General features: G+C 35.6%; 1 long non-coding RNA gene across 1 annotated transcript in view; it reads right to left on the bottom strand.

Moving 5' to 3' along the window:
• Window positions 1–5,850, bottom strand: part of LOC143441900 (uncharacterized) — a 104,072-nt gene extending 98,222 nt beyond the window's left edge. Inside the window, exon 1 of the long non-coding RNA XR_013109653.1 lies at window positions 5,718–5,850. This is a non-coding gene — a long non-coding RNA (uncharacterized LOC143441900). The remainder of the gene's footprint in view (window positions 1–5,717) is intronic.
• Between the last annotated feature and the right edge of the window lie 6,467 nt (window positions 5,851–12,317).

Raw genomic sequence — 12,317 nt, 5'->3', positions numbered from 1 at the left:
TGGAAGTGAGATATATTAGTAAATGTCTAAATAACTAAGTTGAAAGCTGCCTTCATTAGATTAGCTTTTGCAGGTTTAGGTCAAAGTAGTTTGCTACTTTTTATACCTGTGAATTGTCTGATATTTTTATTCTCTAATACTCCAGTAGGCATTAGCTGGTAAATGCAGAAGAGAGTATCTGTGTATTTGTTTGGTAGAACAAGGCCAAATATTTCTTAGAGAATGAATAAATCTGTTCTGCTTAATTAATCTTTTTTATTGGATAATTTATTTACATTTCAGATTCCATCCCCTTTCCCCATCCCCCCCCCAGAAAATCCCTATCCCATGCCCCCTTTTCCTTTTTGCATTTATACACTTTTAAAAAATATTAATCAAAGGCTTTATAAGTTTGGTAAGGCACAATCAGAAGTGTAACCCAATACCCAACCTAGATATATCAACTATCTTTGACTGGTGGAGACATGTGAACATCTGCCTCCATGCCCCTGCCTCTTTCTCTCTCTCATCACCTAGCCTGTCCTCTCCTTCTTCTACTCCTCTCCTTATTCCTTCTTTTCCTCTCAGTACTCCTCCCACCTTAGCTCCTCCTACATATCACCCTTCCTATTAAAATAAAACTTTTTTCTCAAAATACAATTAGAGCATAATTATGCCAATTTGTACCAGTGAGGTACAAGATAGTTCTAATACCCAGTCCATCATTTTGTTGACTAACCAGAACCTCTGTCATCTCTCCTATCTGGACCCAGCTATACCACTCCTGGGCATATACCCAGAAAATGCCTCAACATATAACAAAGACATATGCTCCACTATGTTCATAGCAGCCTTATTTATAATAGCCAGAAGCTGGAAAGAACCCAGATGCCCTTCAACAGAGGAATGGATACAAAATATTGGTACATTTACACAATGAAATATTACTCAGCTATTAAAAATAATGACTTCGAGAAATTCTTAAGTAAATGGATGGAACTAGAAAATATCATCCTGAGTGAGGTAACCCAATCACAAAAGAACACACATGGTATTTACTCACTGATAAGTGGAGAGTAGCCCAAAAGTTTGAAACAACAAAGATTCAACTAACAGACCACGTGAAGCTCATGAAGAAGGAAGAACAAGTGTGGATGCCTAGGTCTTTCTTAGAAGGAGTAGCTAAACACCCAAGGGAGCAAATATGGAGACAAAGTGTGGGACAGAATCTGAAGGAGAGATTGTATGGAGACCATTCCAACTGGGTATTCATCCCATGTGCAGTCACCAAAAATAGACGCTGATATGGATCACAGGAAGGGAGTGCTGACAGCAGCCTGATATAGCTGTCTCCTTAGAGGTCCCCCAAAATCTGACATACCCAGTGGCAGATACTCACAGCTAACCATTAATCTGATCAAAGGTTCCCAGTAGAAAAGTTAGAGAGTAGACTGAAGGAGCCGAAAGGGTTGGTGGCCCCATGAGGAGAGCAACAATACCAACCAGCCAGAGCTCTCCAGGGTCTAAACCACCAGCCTAGGAGCACATATGGAGAGACACATGACTCCAGCTGTATATGTAGGGGAGGATGGCCTTGTTGGGCTTAGGTGGGAGAGGAGATTCCCTGCTTATTAATCTTATTAGTGAACTTTTTTTCTTTTAATAATATTCTCAAAAATATCTCTTCCTATGATTAAAAAATATTTCTTCCTATGATCCTGGCCAGCAGCGCTCTTCCACCCTGGTATTCTGGACACCTCTGTGAATAGTGGGAAACAAACCAAGAAGAATAAATCACAACACCAAAAATTAAAGCCAAAACCCACAAGGTCTGAAAATTCTGTCCTGTAATGTTTGCCTTATATGAGGATAATTATATTTTCAATTCACTGTAAATATAGCTCAACAAAATCTTACTTGATTTTATGATTAATTCTCATTTCCACATGGGAAATAACAAGATAATGGTGTATTGTCTTAGTACCCACTTTTTTTTTTGTTCCTCAAACAGTATTGAGTTACCACTACTTCTGACATTGGACTCCAGGTTTTCAACGTGAGTCTTTCATAAGCCTTGAACGCTTGTGTAATAATGTAACCTATTGTCAGGGACCAAGTTTCATTTTTCTATTTTAGTTAATTGGGCTTGAATTTAGCTCTCTTAATAAATTTAAAGCCATAATCTTTGGTAGCTTCTAACTTTCTTTTAAATATGTGCAATAAAATACTATCATTGTTTTTGCTTTTTCAAGTCAGGGTTTGATTGTGTAACCGTGACTGACCTGGAACTCACTCTTTAGAACAGATGGGTGTCTAAATCACAGAAATTTACCTCCTTCAGCCTCCTGCACTCTTTCTTAATATTTAAATGGAAAAGAATGGCTTGTCATCTCACCATTAAGTATAAATACACAGTTCAAATTATGATCTATAGAAACTACTTCAGGGAATAAAACGTTAGCTATCAGAGGGGCTTCCTTGAGAAAGGCAAACACAAGGAAGTCATTTAATACTATTTTCCTAAAGAAAGAGGAGGAAAAAGGTTGCTGGAGGAGAGTAGAGGAGGTAGGGAGAAAAGGTTGGAGAATATAAAATCAAGGAGAGAAAAGATGCTTTAGGACTCAACTCTCATACTTCCTTCATGTACTCAATCAAAACTCATCTCCCAAAGCCATTATTTTTCAATATTTATATATTAATGACCAATGTTCTATGGCCTGGCAACTTGTTGGTAGTTAATGTACAAAGACAGGTGGAGAACCACAGATGACTTCACACTTTTCCTTTCACCTGCCATTCCTTTTTATGTTGGATTTCCACTTATTAATCTATTCCTTGGCACATAGTGCTATGACTCTACTAGTAACTAGTGTTTATTTCTTCAGTATTTCATTTAATCTAATAAAAGGCAATACACCTGAAGACATCTGAAGTCAACCTCTGAGCTATACAAATGCACATACACACACACACACACGCACACCATGAAAACAACATGGAGCCAGGCAGTGGTGGCACATGCCTTTAATCCCTGCACTTGGGAGCCAGAGGCAGGAGGATTTTTGTGGCCAGTCTGGTCTACAGAGTGAGTTCTAGGACAGCCAGGGATATACAGAGAAACTCTGTTTCGACAAACAAACAAATACAACATGAAAAAAGAGTCGGAGGAACAAAAGTTGTCTTCTAGCCTACTCACACACTTACACACATATGTGCACTTATGGAAACTAAATTCAGCTTAATTCTGAGTAACTGTCATTCACAACTGAGAATATATTCAATAGTTTTTCATGAAGCCACACAGAAGTTCTGGGGCAGTGACCTTAATATTATAACACTTGAAAACATAGTAAAATTTTGAGCAATGACAGAAATGTAACTTAGAAACATTATATATATTTATATAAATATATATTGTTTCTATATATTATATATAATATATTACATAACATATAATGCATATTATATAATGTAACTTAGAAACTATAAGGCCCCCATGAAGGGAGGACCTCACCCAAGCCTCAGGAATTCACAGCCACCCATTAACTCACAAGACATTGAATTTGATGGAATAAGCAAGAGGTATATTTCGATCAACATGTTGAGGTCAAGACCTGTAGCCCACACAGGGGCAATGGGGTCTGACCCTGGGGCTTTGAAGACAGAGAGAATTTAAAGGCAAAAAACACAACTCTGTGGGGGAACCACAACCCAGGGGAAGTGAAGGAGGGTTATTGGAAAGTACCTGTGGAAAGTCCCAGCCCATTATTTAGTTTGTGACAGGGTCCAAGGAACAGTCATGGGGAACATTTTGTATAGGCTATTTTCTAAGAGCCTATTCATAATCAACCATCTATCTTGTGGTCAGCCAAGTTCCTGAAACACAGAGCTCACGACCAAGTTGACCTGCACTCTTGGCTCTGTTTAACCCTTTCAAAACATTATATATATATATATATATATATATATATATATATATATATATACCCTCCAAGTGCTAGGATTATAGGTATGTGCCATTGTGCCAAGCTTGCATATATATATATATATATATGTGTGTGTGTGTGTGTGTGTGTGTGTGTGTGTGTGTGTGTATGTGTGTGTGTGTATACATATATATATGCTGACAAAACAGTTTGTAAGGTAAAATAACTATCTTATTTACACAAGAATTAACAGCAGTCAAAACTTGAGTGATGGAAGTATAAATGGAATGTGCAAACACAAATCCATTGCACAACATAAATTGACATTGACTTAATGGGTGAGCAATGAGAGAACATGCTCTCTTGAGGTTTTGGCTCAAAGAGAATAATGATCAATGCTACAAATAGACTAAAACACTCAAGAGGCCAGATTATAGGAGTTTTTGTAGAAAAGATGATATAATTCATTTGCAACACATTAAATGATCCTGTTCTTGCTATCTGTTATTCTTCCATCACATATCTTGCCCAAGGGGTCCAGGTGTATATTTTCCCTTATTAACTCCCTGATCTTTCATTATTAAATAATTTCTCTCCAGTTACAACAGTGAATCTCCGGAATGGAAGAATGAATCCTGGATCCAATGATTAATTCAGGAAAATATATACTTCATATAGTAGCAATATTAAAAATTAAGTTTTTCAACTGGGCATGGTTGTATACATCTTTAATCCCATCACTTAGTGGGTCTCTGTGAGTTCAAGGCCAACATGGTTTGCATAGCAAGTCTGAGGCTATCCAGGTGTTGAGGTGTTGCCATTTAAAACGGCAAAACTCAATCTTGCTTGTTCTTAATCAGCCGCCAGCTTCCCAACTAGGCTAAGCCTGAGGTCACGAGCAGTGGCATGTTCTCACTGCTGCTGTGGCTCACACCACCAGCTCAGTCTGCAAACTCAGGTGGCCAGAAACATTGGCCCTGCTACCCATGATATGCCAGTGTGGGAGATGGCTCTGCCAATCTTCCATGCTGTCTCCACATGTTGGACTGAGCCCAGACCATCCCACAATCCATGCAGTACCTGGTAGAAATGAGACTCTAATGCTTTAAGATTAATCAAAGGCTTTATATGTTTGATAATGATCAATAACATGATCAGAGGTGTAACCCAATACCCAACCTAGATATATCAACTACCTTTGACTGCTAGAGACACATGCACATGCACATTGGCTTCTCTCTCTCTCTCTCTCTCTCTCTCTCTCTCTCTCTCTCTCTCTCTCTCTTTCTCTCTCACCTCACTCCTCCTTTTCCTCTCTATACTACTCCTTTTCCTCTTCTTACTTTTTCCATCTTAGCTCCTCCCAACTTGTGAAAAATATGCACATCCAGGGCTACTTAGATATATCCTGTAAATAGATAGATGGTGATGATAGATAGATAGATAGATAGATAGATAGATAGATAGATAGATTGACCATGGATGGATGATGGATGGATGGACAGTCAAACATATATGTAGATAGGCAGATAAAATAAATGAGTGCTATTGTAAATAGTAAAGTGATCCAGGATTCTCAAGATACTCCATTACTTATCACTGACATTTTCAACAGAGCAAAAAGCACATATACCTTAGATTTTGCTCAGAGCTAGAATAACACAATACTTGCGTCATAAAAAAATACCTATAGCTCCCTTTTATATGTAGTAAATATAATCCAAGAATCCAAATATATGCCCAAAGCTCTGAATTCTACCAAATTCTGCATGATTTTCCTACATAGGCAAACAGAGGATAAATTTAACTTACCATCCATGTGTGGCAAGCAGGCAAACCAGGTACAACAGTGACTGTTAACGGTTTAATGGCAACAATGTATTATGGTAATCATTATTTATGGAATTCCCATTTCATACTTTTATATATCTAAATGCTGAAGAGCAGAAACGGACACATAAAACAAAAAGGGAGACTAGGAAATAGATTCCCTTAAAAGTTAAATGTTTTCATCTGTGGGAAGAAAAATACATTGTTGCCCATTTTTAAAAGGTGAACATTTGTTGGGAGGCTTCTATCAGTTTGCCCTCCCTCTAAGTACATGTCATTATCCTGTGGGTGTGTGCAAGTGTAGACTATATCATTACATTTATTTCATATTGTAGCTTCCCTCCGAATCCATCAGAAGGCTCTTCTTTCACATGTGTTCTCTTAGAAACCCACAAATTACTACTGGAAGAGTAATAGTATAGTCCCTCTGGAGATTTTGGCATTCCCAAAGAGCAGAATGTCTTCATTTTTGTCCTGCATTTTTCTATTGGACATCTAGGGAATTAAAACACAAAATCAAGGATAAAAATCAGCATATTTGACCAAATGGTACCTGAGAATATAAGGCATTCTTTATTCAATACTTTAACAAGTAAAATCCAATCTATATTTTAGACAAAGTGACTGTTTCTTGTCCTTCCCATTTGCTCATAAATTCTTTTATTTAACAACTGAGTTTATAATTAATGCAATTCTAGTATTTGTCTAAGTAAATTACTATCTGCAATCAAGCATGTATTGAAATATGTATGTATATACATACATATACATATAATAAAATGAAGAAGAAAATATTTATAAAGTAAAGCTGCTGCTTATATGTGTACAAAAAATTTATATATACACCAGAATCATGTATATGTCAATATATATTTCCTACTGAATTTCACTCACTTGTGTGTAGAACTGTGTTTTTGCAAATAAAAGACATGGCAGGAAGTTAGCTGAATTATTTCTCGATACAGTTGTTTTTCTTTTTTTTAATTCAAAATAATAATTTCCTTAGGGAGATACGCATGTGGGAGGAATAAGGGTACAAGAATTTGATAGGACTCAGTTAAAATTTCAGCATTATAAGCAGTTCAAAATAAATACACCATAAAGACTCCTTATCAAAGGTTTAATGTGTAGTAATGAGAAGAAACATGGACAAATTGAACAACAAGGTTAAGGTGGTAGGGCATATGTGGAGTCTTGAAAAAGCCAAAATAAATAACAGTAATTTTATTTTCAACTTTCTTTGCCATCTCTCATGTTAACATGTATAAAACAGAATTTTCTGGCCTTCCTCTAATGGTCATCCATAACAGTACCTGTACTTACAGTCCTACTTACTTCATGACTTCCACCCACCTGTTTTTCATAACAAAATTCTCAGTGCCATCTCCAAGTCAGTTCTCTCTTTCATGCTGACAATATAGTATAATATAACAAATATAATATAATATAATATAATATAATATAGAATAGAATAGATGAATCCTTGTTAGACCCACCTTAAATAAGCTCCCAAGGGGGAGGGTGTTACTCTCTCCTTTGTCATCCTTTTTGATGACATCTTATCTAAGTCAAAGTCTCTCATGTGTGTTTTTTAAGTCACTTTGGTCATTAAACTTCTGATCTTTTCCCTTACAGTCCCTCCTTAACTCAGACGCATCCTTTCAAAAATGTGTAAAATAATTTCACTTCTCTGCTCAGAAGAAATTGAGTGATTCATTGGTGTCTATGGGATTACATGAAGCTTGTCCCCTTTCTGATCTCTCCTGATCTATACTGACCCTATATTAGAACATTACTTGTATTTGTTGTTCTTTCAACATTGTAAAAATTAACTGATTTATATGATGAAAAATGTATTTTGACTCATGGTTTCAAATGACTCTATCCATTATTGTTTTGCCCTTTGATCTTGGGAAAAATATAATAATGGGAAGAACATGTGATGGGGAGCATCTTCACTTCACTTCATGGTGGACAGGAAGTAAGATGTAGCAATAACAGAAAGGGCTAACACAAGAGAGAGTCCTAAGAACATACCCTTAAGTGACTACTTCCTCCATTCAGTCCCCACCTATCCTAGTTTTACTGCCTTCCACAACTCTATGTACATTTTTAGTTTATCAGTGAGTTCAATTATTAATTTCTTCAGCGAGTCCATTTTCTAATTCTCCCTGGAAACACCTTTAAATATATACCACAGAAGTATTTTAATGATCTTCTATGTATCTCAAGTAAATCAAGAACAATGCAATTTCAACTGAAAATGGCAACTCTATAGCAAGCTGGAATGGAAGTCATGTGAGCAAAGACTTGAATATATGTTATCCAAACCTTGAGACTTTATGGTAAGCTGTGCTTTGAAGTGACAATCTTTAAAATGACAATCTTATAGAGGATATTTCAAGGTAGTCCAATATATACAGTGTTATTACTGGCCAATTTTGGCCAAGTTTACAGAGATACACTGGATCAAAAAAATCAAAAACTTAAAATTTCTAGTTTGTCCAAAAATCAAAGTAAAATTGAAGATCAAATAGACATGGTTTCTGAATAAAAGAGCACAAATACGAAGAATCCAGTTACAATACATTGTGATTATAATAATAAAAAAAAAAAAAAAACCTTTGAGAACACTTCTGGAATGAGTCAGACTCTTCCCATCAAACACTAAACGTTACTTATAAAGGTAAACTTACAAGTAAATGTATTAACTCATATTTTCTTTTAAGAAAAGTGTACTATTTGACAACCTGCTTACATAGGACCACCTTAGAAGTTTATTTTTATCTGATCTTTGTCCAAGGGGATTTGGTTACTTTTTGAGTTGGTGGAAGACCTTGCATTGTATCAGTTTTCATTGCTGTTTTTCTATTTCTACATTTTATAACAAGAAGCCTACTTCATCTTAGAATTGTGTAACTTTTTTTGAATTTACAAGTTTTCATGACTAACTTTTTTCCTTGAGACTCAAAGAACACTTTGAAGTTGGAACCTTTGGAGGCTTCTAAATACTATCAGAACTTACAAGATTATAAGGAGCTGGAAATAGAGGGAATGCATTTTTCATAATGAGACTTACATAATACATTAAGAGCCCAATGGTGAAATGTTGTGAATTATGAAGATGCATTTGTATGTTGAGTTTATAAGTAATGGATCTTTAATAATTAATTTTGACTGTCAAGTTGATTGAAATCATAAGTGTCTAAGCAATTAGAAAAACACCGATGTGGGTATGTCAGGACATTTCCTAAGAAAAGTAATAGGAGTATGTCTCAACTCAAATATGGAGGCATAATTCCAAAGACTGGAGTTGTAAATGGAATAAAAGTAGAGGCAATAAAAAGCCAGCTAGTTTAGGCATTTTCTGTCTTGATTCCTGGATGTGAGCCTCTCTGCTCCACCTTGCTTTCTTTGCCATGATACATTAAGATCTCTAAAACTTTAGCAAAAAATTGTCCTTCATAAAAAGTATTTTTCTTTATTTTGTGATCCTCTAATTTAATACATGATGGTGGACAAGCTCAATTTTATAGAATATAAATATGCCTTAAAAATATGAAAGGGTCTTCAGTTCTTAATGTGAAAAGGGAAGAGACATTCTTAATGATGTCTCATGCACAGCCCCCCCCCCCCACACACACACACATGCACACATACAGGTGGAGAGAAAGATTATGAAAAAACTCAAATAGTCCTTTTTGTAAGATGACTTTTCTGTGTTTATTTTGTTAGTGTCACCAGCCAGGACCACAGATCTTGATATAGATTCAATGATCCAGAAAACCCAGTCATAAACACTTTGGAGAGCCAGAAATCTCAAGTGTCCATTTCACTCTGGAAATTTTTGCTCTCTCTGTGTCTTACATGATTTAAATGACACCAAGACAGTTAAACCTATTTAAGTGATGACTTTATCTCAAGGCCTTTTATGCAATAACTATTTTCATGTTTGAAATAACTATCAGATTAGTGATAGGTGGGGGAGAGGAGGGATCACTGAGCCAAGAGCTCACCAAAAATGACAAGGAAAAGTCATGTCTAGTGTAGACTCCTGAAGAGTAGGACATTTGGATTAGTGTTAAGACATTTTTAGAGCAATGTCAACATCACTGCACATGCTGATAAATCTGCAATGAGAACAAGGTTCGGCACCTGCTATGAGCACTTCAGATCTGTAAGTAAGGCAAGATTCTTGACACACAAAAAAAATTAACAAAAGATAGACATGAAACAAGTAGTTATAACAAGGCAAATATAATAAAATAAGCTTTGCAATTTGCAAAATGCCAATAAAATAAAGTTTGGGGCTAGACATGAAAAGATAAATGTGATCAGCAAGATCATAATGAGTAGAAAATATTTATGGATGCTCTACTCGAGAAAACAATTTGAATTTTGTGTGATTCTCTGCAAGGATGCAGGACTCAAAAGCAGAAGTGAATGTAGAATATAGAGAATAAAACTGAGAGCTGTGAATGAAAATACAGAATCATAATAGAATTAGGATTAAAGACCAAGTAAGTTGCTCTATAATCTCAGTTTAATGAGGAAAATAGTGAAAAGAGTGTTCTTCTTATGTCCATGTCACTGGTTTTATTTTCTAAATATTCTTATTTATTCATTGCTATCATTTTAGTGTTTACAGCCTTTGTACACAAAAGTTGTCTTTGAGGAAACCCAAGAGCTTACTGATGCGCTGATGCTGGCTGACATTTTTATTTTTTTTTTTCTTTTTCTAGGTTTATTCCAGAGTAACGAAAATGGATTCTTTAAAGTCTAAAAGAAGCACTGGTGCTTTAATAAGTTCTAGAAAAACTTATTCAACATAATACCCTACCAACTCCTAACCACATGCATCAGAGGCAGGTCAAGATCCAAAAGAGGAATTTCAGTGTGAGTAATTACATGCTGCAATGTAATTTCCTTAAAACTACACACATGCTGGACAAATACTTATTTGTGGCTATAAAGTGGGTAAAGTCGCTGTAAAAATAGTACACCTTATAATAGTGCCATATGCCATAATTTACCTCAGCTATATCTGAAGTATCATATCAAGTTTCAGACTTAATATTTAGTAACTAACAATTTAATGTACAAATCTGCAACCTGAGCTACAGAATAATTTCAAAAGACAAGCCATTATTTTTATATGAATAGAATATGATGGACCATGCCAAACACCAAAGGATTATACAGAGGTGGAGTAGACTTATACTCATTAAAGAGATGTAGCACATTCCAAATACCATACAAAACAATGAGTTAACTCAGTAGAGATATGCAGAAAAGAGATTATTCATAAATGGTAACAAATTTCCCTCATACTGGTAAATACAGGGGGGTTGAGTGAGATCAGACAGTATTATGTACACATGTAAATTTTCAAGGAACGCATTTTACAAGGTAAATAGTACGAGGATACTTGATGGGTACAGAGCCTCCAAGAAAAAGAATCAAAACCCTTTGTCAAAATGCAGTAAAACCCCATTTTATTGAAGCCACAGCAACTGCATGTGACTTCTGATCTTTGTTCTTGGCTAGGGAGAGGCAATTAGCATTGTTTCTGCATTTTTACCATCCAAAGTAAATCTTTCAGATAAAAATAACAATTGAAATAGAAATATCAACAAACATATTTTCATATATTTTAAAAATTCTTTGAACATGATGAATCTTCTATAAATGTACCTTTTAATGCTATCACAAAATTTCTAACATAGATTATATATGAACATGGATTTATGTTTCTCACAGCCCTGGAAGTTCAGTGACTGAGTGTTATCAGTAGCTTAGTTCTATTGAGAGCCTACTGTAGTTGTAATCATGACCAGAGTACCTATGAAAATGACCACATGGAAAAGCCAGAAGCTACCACTAACTTATTGCATGAGATATTTGTATATAAATTCCTTGTGATGGAGGAATAACTATAGACCTGCTTGTCATCTACTAAGCCTAAGTTTATAAAAGTTCTGTTACCTTTTAACATAGCCACAGGAAAAACTATTTTGAATGCACTGGTATGCTTGAGAAGCAGTACCCTTGAAGAATTCTGTTACTTTATTGTAATTTCTTACATATATTTTGATGTGTTTTGGTAGTTTATTTGAATGCTCCAGGCACAATTTAGCACAGTGAACAGTATGGGTCCAACATTCAGTCACATCAACGCAGAGTTTTTAAGACTCTCTTAGTGCAAAACTATTTCTGGTTTATATAAAAGTTGAAAGTTAACACATCTATGGTAACTTTGAGATTTTTCCAAGCTATAATGCAACTTACTGTATTGATGTATACAAATAACATTACTAACCTAGAAAATATGTATACATATATATATACACACAACCTGTTCCTAGTATTTCCCAATCTTCAGTTGTGTCACTTTTTTTGTTTTGTTTTGTTTATTTGTTTTGTTTTTGTTTTTCGAGACAGGGTTTCTCTGTTAGCCTTGGCTGTCCTGGAACTCACTCTGTAGACCAGGCTGGCCTCAAACTCAGAAATCTGCCTGCCTCTGCCTCCCAAGTGCTGGGATTAAAGGTGTGCGCCACCACCGCCCCGTTGTGTCACTTTTTT

The sequence above is a fragment of the Arvicanthis niloticus genome, chromosome 4 (genome assembly GCF_011762505.2).
Source record: "Arvicanthis niloticus isolate mArvNil1 chromosome 4, mArvNil1.pat.X, whole genome shotgun sequence".
In the NCBI taxonomy this organism is placed as follows: domain Eukaryota; kingdom Metazoa; phylum Chordata; class Mammalia; order Rodentia; family Muridae; genus Arvicanthis; species Arvicanthis niloticus.
The sequence above is the reverse complement of the archived record's forward strand: the minus strand, read 5'-3'. Positions and strand labels throughout refer to the sequence as shown.